Below are 9,520 nucleotides of genomic sequence, written 5' to 3' on the forward strand. Positions count from 1 at the left end.
TACATATAGACTCCACCATGCCCCATAGCCTACATATAGACTCCACCATGCCCCATAGCCTACATATAGACTCCACCATGCCCGATAGCCTACATATAGACTCCACTATGCCCCATAGCCTACATATAGACTCCACCATGCCCCATAGCCTACTTATAGACTCCACCATGCCCCATAGCCTACATATAGACTCCACCATGCCCCATAGCCTACATATAGACTCCACCATGCCCCATAGCCTACATATAGACTCCACCGTGCCCCATAGCCTACATATAGACTCCACCATGCCCCATAGCCTACATATAGACTCCACCATGCCCCATAGCCTACCATGCCCCATAGACTCCACCATGCCCCATAGCCTACATATAGACTCCACCATGCCCCATAGCCTACATATAGACTCCACCATGCCCCATAGCCTACATATAGACTCCACCATGCCCCATAGCCTACATATAGACTCCACCATGCCCCATAGCCTACATATAGACTCCACCATGCCCCATAGCCTACATATAGACTCCACCATGCCCCATAGCCTACATATAGACTCCACCATGCCCCATAGCCTACATATAGACTCCACCATGCCCCATAGCCTACATATGGACTCCACTATGCCCCATAGCCTACATATAGACTCCACCATGCCCCATAGCCTACATATAGACTAGCCCATATAGACTCCACCATGCCCCATAGCCTACATATAGACTCCACCATGCCCCATAGCCTACATATAGACTCCACCACTAGCCCACTCCATGCCCCATAGCCTACATATAGACTCCACCATGCCCCATAGCCTACATATAGACTCCACCATGCCCCATAGCCTACATATAGACTCCACCATGCCCCATAGCCTACATATGGACTCCACCATGCCCCATAGCCTACATATAGACTCCACCATGCCCCATAGCCTACATATAGACTCCACCATGCCCCATAGCCTACATATAGACTCCACCATGCCCCATAGCCTACATATAGACTCCACCATGCCCCATAGCCTACATATGGACTCCACCATGCCCCATAGCCTACATATAGACTCCACCATGCCCCATAGCCTACATATAGACTCCACCATGCCCCATAGCCTAGCCTACATATAGACTCCACCATGCCCCATAGCCTACATATAGACTCCACCATGCCCCATAGCCTACATATATGGACTCCACCATGCCCCATAGCCTACATATAGACTCCACCATGCCCCATAGCCTACATAGACTCCACCATGCCCCATAGCCTACATATAGACTCCACCATGCCCCATAGCCTACATAGACTCCACCATGCCCCATAGCCTACATATAGACTCCACCATGCCCCATAGCCTACATATAGACTCCACCATGCCCCATAGCCTACATATAGACTCCACCATGCCCCATAGCCTACATATAGACTCCACCATGCCCCATAGCCTACATATAGACTCCACCATGCCCCATAGCCTACATATAGACTCCACCATGCCCCATAGCCTACATATAGACTCCACCATGCCCCATAGCCTACATATAGACTAGACCACCATGCCCCATAGCCTACATATAGACTCCACCATGCCCCATAGCCTACATATAGACTCCACCATGCCCCATAGCCTACATATAGACTCCACCATGCCCCATAGCCTACATATAGACTCCACCATGCCCCATAGCCTACATATAGACTCCACCATGCCCCATAGCCTACATATAGACTCCACCATGCCCCATACTCCACTATGCCCCATAGCCTACATATAGACTCCACCATGCCCCATAGCCTACATATAGACTCCACCATGCCCCATAGCCTACATATAGACTCCACCATGCCCCATAGCCTACATATAGACTCCACCATGCCCCATAGCCTACATATAGACTCCACCATGCCCCATAGCCTACATATAGACTCCACCATGCCCCATAGCCTACATATAGACTCCACCATGCCCCATAGCCTACATATAGACTCCACCATGCCCCATAGCCTACATATAGACTCCACCATGCCCCATAGCCTACATATAGACTCCACCATGCCCCATAGCCTACATATAGACTCCACCATGCCCCATAGCCTACATATAGACTCCACCATGCCCCATAGCCTACATATAGACTCCACCATGCCCCATAGCCTACATATAGACTCCACCATGCCCCATAGCCTACATATAGACTCCACCATGCCCCATAGCCTACATATAGACTCCACCATGCCCCATAGCCTAGACATATAGACTCCACCATGCCCCATAGCCTACATATAGACTCCACCATGCCCCATAGCCTACATATAGACTCCACCATGCCCCATAGCCTACATATAGACTCCACCATGCCCCATAGCCTACATATAGACTCCACCATGCCCCATAGCCTACATATAGACTCCACCATGCCCCATAGCCTACATATAGACTCCACCATGCCCCATAGCCTACATATAGACTCCACCATGCCCCATAGCCTACATATAGACTCCACCATGCCCCATAGCCTACATATAGACTCCACCATGCCCCATAGCCTACATATAGACTCCACCATGCCCCATAGCCTACATATAGACTCCACCATGCCCCATAGCCTACATATAGACTCCACCTGCCCCAGCCCATGACCTCACCGGATGCCCCATAGCCTACATATAGACTCCACCATGCCCCATAGCCTACATATAGACTCCACCATGCCCCATAGCCTACATATAGACTCCACCATGCCCCATAGCCTACATATAGACTCCACCATGCCCCATAGCCTACATATAGACCCCCGGATGCCCCATAGCCTACATATAGACTCCACCGTGCCCCATAGCCTACATATAGACCTCACCGTGCCCCATAGCCTACATATAGACTCCACCGGATGCCCCATAGCCTACATATAGACCCCCGGATGCCCCATAGCCTACATATAGACTCCACCATGCCCCATAGCCTACATATAGACTCCACCGTGCCCCATAGCCTACATATAGACCCCCGGATGCCCCATACACCAGTGCTAAAACGTGTGTTTGAGTATGACACAGTGAAATGGCTGTCGGTTCCTTTGTTAACTTAAAACAAGGACTCGTTTCTTAATTCTGCGGACCAGAAAAGCCTGGAGGCACTGGCCTTTTGCAACTGAGGTTGTCCGGAAAAACAGCACTGGCATCATTGCACAATACGACACTGGACTTACTCCATATTTGGATGTAGTTTTCAGTGAGAGGAAGGCATAGGAACACAAATAACTTGATTTTCAGAAATATATCAGCCACAACAATCCTAATTTCCCTATTCACTATTATAAAAATGACTCAATGGTAATGAAATGATTTCCTATTTATTATTTAGTTGAGTTACTGACAAACTACAATGAATCATTTGAGACATAACAATACAAGGTCAATCAAGTAAAACAATCCAAAATGATTCATTATTTGCCTGGTGTTTGATAAAGTAAAACCATTTATAACACAACAAAACACAAAACATGTATTCATGAGAATGTGAATATTAATTATGAATGCTAATTTCTGATCATGTGAAATATACGTTAAAAATGGTCATTTCTATCATTTATTGGGGAATCCAATAAAATGTTATATTCATGTAATACTGATTGAATGATTATTACATTTGCTTTAAAAATCTGTTCAACTGAGGAGGAGAGGGTTTTGGTCCACTTTCAATTACATAATGTATTAACACATGCAAGCTTATAGAGTAGATCATGAACCCTTACCTGCTTTCTTTGGCACAGGCATGATTTTGTTACTGCTTGGAGCGTAGTTTGGCAATGGCATGGTACCCTATGGTCTTCAGCAGAGATAGTGGCTGATCCTCTCTCCATGAACACTTTTATTTCCTCAGGGAGAACGGGGAGGGGGTGGCGGGTCAGGGCAGGAGGTGCCCAGGTTGGGAGATGAGGGGTGTCTGGTGAAGTTTAGTTGGATGTAAGGGGTTACCGAAGGGTTGGTCCTGTCATCTGAAACTTCTGCAAACCTAGTGAACCTTTCTAGAGCGCAAAAAAACACAAGCAAACACACACTGTACAGTATGTCACAAACACTATACTCCTTTTACATACAGTACCAGTCAAAAGTTTGGACACACCTACTCATTGAAGGGTTATTCTTAATTTGTACTATTTTCTACATTGCATAATAATAGTGAAGACATCAAAACTATAAAATAACACATATTGAATCATGTAGTAACCCCAAAAAATCGAAATATATTTGAGATTTTAGACTCTTCAAAGTAGCCACCCTTTGCCTTGATGACAGCTTTGCACACTCTTGGCATTCTGGGGCAGCAGGGTAGCCTAGTGGTTAGAGCATTGAACTAATAACCGAAAGGTTGCAAGTTCAGATCCCTGAGCTGACATGGTACAAATCTGTCGTTCTGCCCCTGAACAGGCAGTTAACCCACTGTTCGTAGGCCATCATTGAAAATAAGAATTTGTTCTTAAATGACTTGCCTAGTAAAATAAAATTATCTCAACCAGCTTCACTTGGAATGCTTTTCCAACAGTCTTTAAGGAGTTCCCACATATGCTGAGCACTTGTTGGCTGCTGTTCCTTCACTCTACAGTCCAACTCATCCCAAACCATCCCAATTGGGTGGAGGTCGGGTGATTGTGGAGGCCAGGTCATCTGATACTTCTTAGTCAAATTGGTCAATGACCCAAATGGGATGGCGTATCGCTGCAGAATACTGTGGTAGCCATGCTGGTTAAGTGTGCCTTGAATTCCAAATAAATCACAGACAGTGTCAACATTAAAGCACCATCACACCTCCTCCTCCATGCTTCATGGTAGGAACCACACGTGGATATCATCTGTTCACCTACTCTGCGTCTCACAAAGACACTGCGGTTGGAGCCACAAATCTCAAATTTGGACTCATCACACCAAAGGACAGATTTCCACTGGTCTAATGTCCATTGCTCATGTTTCTTGGCCCAAGCAAGTCTCTTATTATTATTGGTGTCCTTTAGTCGTGGTTTCTTTGCAGCAATTCGACCATGAAGGCCTGATTCACACAGTCTCCTCTGAACAGTTGATGTTGAGATGTGTCTGTTACTTATTTATTTGGGCTGCAATCTGTGGCTGGTAACTCTAATGAACTTATCCTCTGCAGCAGAGGTAACTCTGGATCTTCCTTTCCTGTGGCGGTTCTCATGAGAGCCAGTTTAATCATAGCGCTTGATGGTTTTTGCAATTGCACTTGAAGAAACTTTCAAAGTTCTTGAAATGTTCCGGATTGACTGACCTTCATGTCTTAAAGTAATGATGGACTGTCATTTCTCTCTGCTTATTTGAGCTGTTCTTGCCATAATATGGACTCTGTCTTTTACCAAATAGGGCTATCTTCTGTTTACCACCCCTACCATGTCACAACACAACTGATTGGCTCAAATGCATTAAGAAAGAAATTCCACAAATGAGCTTTTAACAGGGCACACCTGTGAATTGAAATGCATTACAGGTGAATACCTCATGAAGCTGGTTGAGAGAATGCCAAGAGTGTGCAAAGCTGTCATCAAGGCAAAGGGTGGCTACATTGAATAATTTCAAATCTCAAATATATTTGGATTTTTTTAAACACTTTTTTGGTTACTACATGATTATGTGTTATTTCAAATGTGTTATTTCATAGTTTTGATGTCTTCACTATTATTCTACAATGTAGAAAATAGTTTTTTAAAAACTAAAAAACAACCTTGAATGAGTAGGTGTTCTAAACGTTTTGACCGGTAGTGTATATGTGTGAAATTTGTTTTGATTTAGAATGGACCAATATCATGGACCTCTCTCTCCAAACTGTGGTTCATTTTCATGCCAGCCAGGTAGGCTAATCTCCTGCTGTAAAGATAAGCAATGTGCTTAATATTAGGAAAGTTGAGAAATAAATATACTAGGCCTAGCCTATAGAAAGGTGATGGAATATTGCGAATGTGAGGTGTGGAGCAAAATGCGGAGCTATTGAATGACGTTTACATTGCCCTTGCAGATACTGTATGATTCTTGGGCTGCGGGCTTGTGTTGAAGTGTTCTAGCTGGTAATGTCAAAAGCCATGCTGCCGGCATCCTCAGATACTGCCTGGGAAGGTGCACCTTACCTGCCTCCTATCTCCAAATCATTTCAAACAGGAGGATTTCTGTAACAAAATAACTTCCTGACAGGACACAGTGTTTCAATGGGTCACTGTGTTCGGGGACATCCAGCTATTAGAAGAGGCATTTTAATTATGTGAAAGAGCCTGCTTCGTGCTGGCCACCAGAATACCAGATATGTGGAGTGTGTGGTATGCTAATAAACATCAGCATTCAACACCCACAGCGTAGGGCTGTCAGTGTGTGGATTTAAAGTGTATTACACTACGATATTTTAGCACCTCCAGGGTTGCTAAGCATCATTATTATATGTCTATATATTTTAAAGCTAAGCAACAGACTAATACCACCACGGTATATTCCATACAGGAACATGTCCACTCACTGACTTATCTGATAGCTAGTATTTTATTCCATTTGTTACGAGTTATGATAATGTTATAGTGGTATGGTGTAATGACAAAAATAATGGCACACTACGCATACTGTACCATATAGATTTAGAAGCATAATTGTATGTGGGACTGTAATGCTTTATATGCCCTTGCGATCATTTCCCTTTTTTTTGACGCCCTGTTAGGAGCCTGTTACCAGCTGATTGAAAAGCCATGTGCTTTCCTCCTCTCACATTTCTCATGGTGGCTGTTTTTCTATGTGTGCTTTTGGGTCAGTACGAACTTCGCAACCTTTCCAGCAAATCTGCTTACACTGGCAACCCAGGACCCGCAAATGCAATGAAGCTCGTATGTGAACTTTACCAAGCTTGTTAATGCTGAATTTAAGCAATGGCTAATACACTTCTTGTAAAAACGATTACATTGTTTGCTACATGTACTAATGTAATGTATAAGAATTGTTGTTCATGACTTATATATGATAACGTGTTCTCGTAAATACACGGAGGCGGTTTTCGCGGCATAGGTTAAGCCTAGTCCTGGACTAAAAAGCACTTTCAATGGAGATTCACTGTCTGGGAAACTGCACCATGGTGTACCATGTATACATGAGTTACAAACAGTTTACTAAGTAGGCCCTCGAAGGAATAGGACTTGGTAACCTACATTGTGCTTAAAGAGCAGGGGTACAGACAAGGTAAACATTAACCAGCATTAAAGATATTAAAGATGTTTGTACTAAATATGATTTTCCCATTAGCTGTGCCAGAGCAACATGAACCCCATAATACTCCTTAATCACAGGATATCCCAAGCCGGGGGTCCCTGCCCACGCACGATGTCATTGTTGGTTTCTTAGCGACAGGGAACCCAGAGATTTATGTGGCACCACCGGCATGCAGCCAGCAGCCCAATTGGTCTGTAAGATTTCTCTTACTCTCTTCACCCTTCACTCACTCTATCCTCTACCTTCTTTCTCACCCGTTCATTTCTTATCCTTCGATTTGTCTATTATCCCCTTTCCTCTATCCCATGTGGCCATCCTCACTTTTCCAAATGTATTTTGTTTTATCTTGCTTAGCTATCTGTGGCCTGTGATATATGCTCTGTCCTTGACACCATACATCACTCCATAATGCTATGCAGAGCCTTATATGTTGGTATATAGTTATATATTGGTAGGCCGTCATTGTAAATAAGAATTTGTACTTCTAGAATGTGTTTCATTTGGAAACTACAGTATGGGACTTGTTTATGCATTTTCTTAAATCCCTTTTTAAAGCTAAGCAACAAACTCATAAGATTCCATTCTTGAAGATTCCAACTCTCATGTGCACTAGTGTCATCTTCCCCCAGCTTCCTGGTAGACAGGCATTCATCAGACCTGGTGCTGATAGGCTCCTCTGGATGCAAACTGGACTCATGGGTAGATGTAACATAGTAAATGTCAATCCTGACACTCCAGTTAGTATGATATGTTACGTTTCCTATGATATGTATTCATTTGTGGATGTCCAACATCCATTTCGTATTATATGTTATGAATTACAATTCATATATGTTACAAATTGCAATTCATAAAATGTTACAAATTGCTATTCGTACAATATGTAAAGCATTTGCTAAACTTATGACATGTTATGAATTCCAATTTGTTATGCCTAATGTTAGGTAGGTGGCTAACGCTAACCTAATGTTAGCTAGTCTAGAAATTAGGGGTAGGAGTTAGGGTAAATGGTTAAGGTTAGGGGAAGGGTTAACTAACATGCTAAGCAGTTGCAAAGTTTCTAATTAGCTAAAATGCTCAAGTTGTCCTTGATGAGAATCGAACACGAAACCTTTGGGTTGCTAGACATTCACGGTATACGCCCGACTTTCGTTTTTGCCTTAAGTAATCCTCTGTCTTATGTAACCATGCCGAACATAACATATCATACTAATTTGAGTGTCCTGAATTTACATTTACTATGTTACATCTGGTCTATGAGACCAGGTTGCTGGATGAGAGCTATTTGTGGAGAAAGTAAAAGGTGACCAACTACCTAATGCTGATGGACAGGCTGAACAAAACATCCGTGGTTAGTTTGAGAGAGATTGGAGAGCTGCAATGACGTAGATATAGGTCGGGTGTATCATTCAAAGGTACAGGTATAACATTCAAAATCATATGTTTTGAGATATATTCACACATTGTTATATTTGTATTTTATACTTCCATGTACCTGTGGGCTGCCACTAGAAAGCAGACAGACATATTTTTCTGATATAACTTTCCCCACATTGCTTGAGTGTTTTCTACGGTCATATGCCTTCCCACCTGACACAGTGGCATATGTTTTAACTAACAAACTACTTTGTCGCTCTCTCCCTTCTTCCATTCAAGCTCTCCTTTTTCCTTCAGCTGTCCTCGTCACCTCATCCCTTCCTTTCTCAAGTTAACAGAGCGAGGTGGGAGGAACATGGGGATAAGGTTGAGGTTAAAGGTTTCAAGGCAGAGCCTAACAATGCTGTGTTTGTAGGACCAAAGTGGTAGCTGGTGATGTGGGGGGAGCAGAAGACACTAAAGCTCAACACTGAGCCTCTGAAAATAAGGGACTACACCTCACAGCTTTGTACATAGACTAAAAACAGACAAATGAACGTTGAGTCTGACTGACGAGGGGTGGCCATGTTGACACAGGGGTTCCAGAACATTCTGTCTCTAAAGCTATACTGCTGGCATTCTACAATCCCCCTAGCCTGACTCATTCTTATAAATATGAGGGAGAGGAGAAGTGTAATTGGAAGACAGACAGAGAGTGAGAAGGGTAGAGACCAATTGGGAGATGGATAGAGAGAGGGGGAAGGGTGGTACAGACAGAAGGAGAAGGGTAGAGTCAGAGGGAGAAGGGTTGTAGAGAGACAGTGGGATAAGGGTGGTAGAGACAGACAGAGAGAAGGGTGGTAAAGACACTGAGACAGAGTGAAACTGTGGCTTAGAATTCAGCAAGAAA

The sequence above is a fragment of the Oncorhynchus nerka genome, linkage group LG26, assembly GCF_034236695.1.
Source record: "Oncorhynchus nerka isolate Pitt River linkage group LG26, Oner_Uvic_2.0, whole genome shotgun sequence".
NCBI lineage: Eukaryota > Metazoa > Chordata > Actinopteri > Salmoniformes > Salmonidae > Oncorhynchus > Oncorhynchus nerka.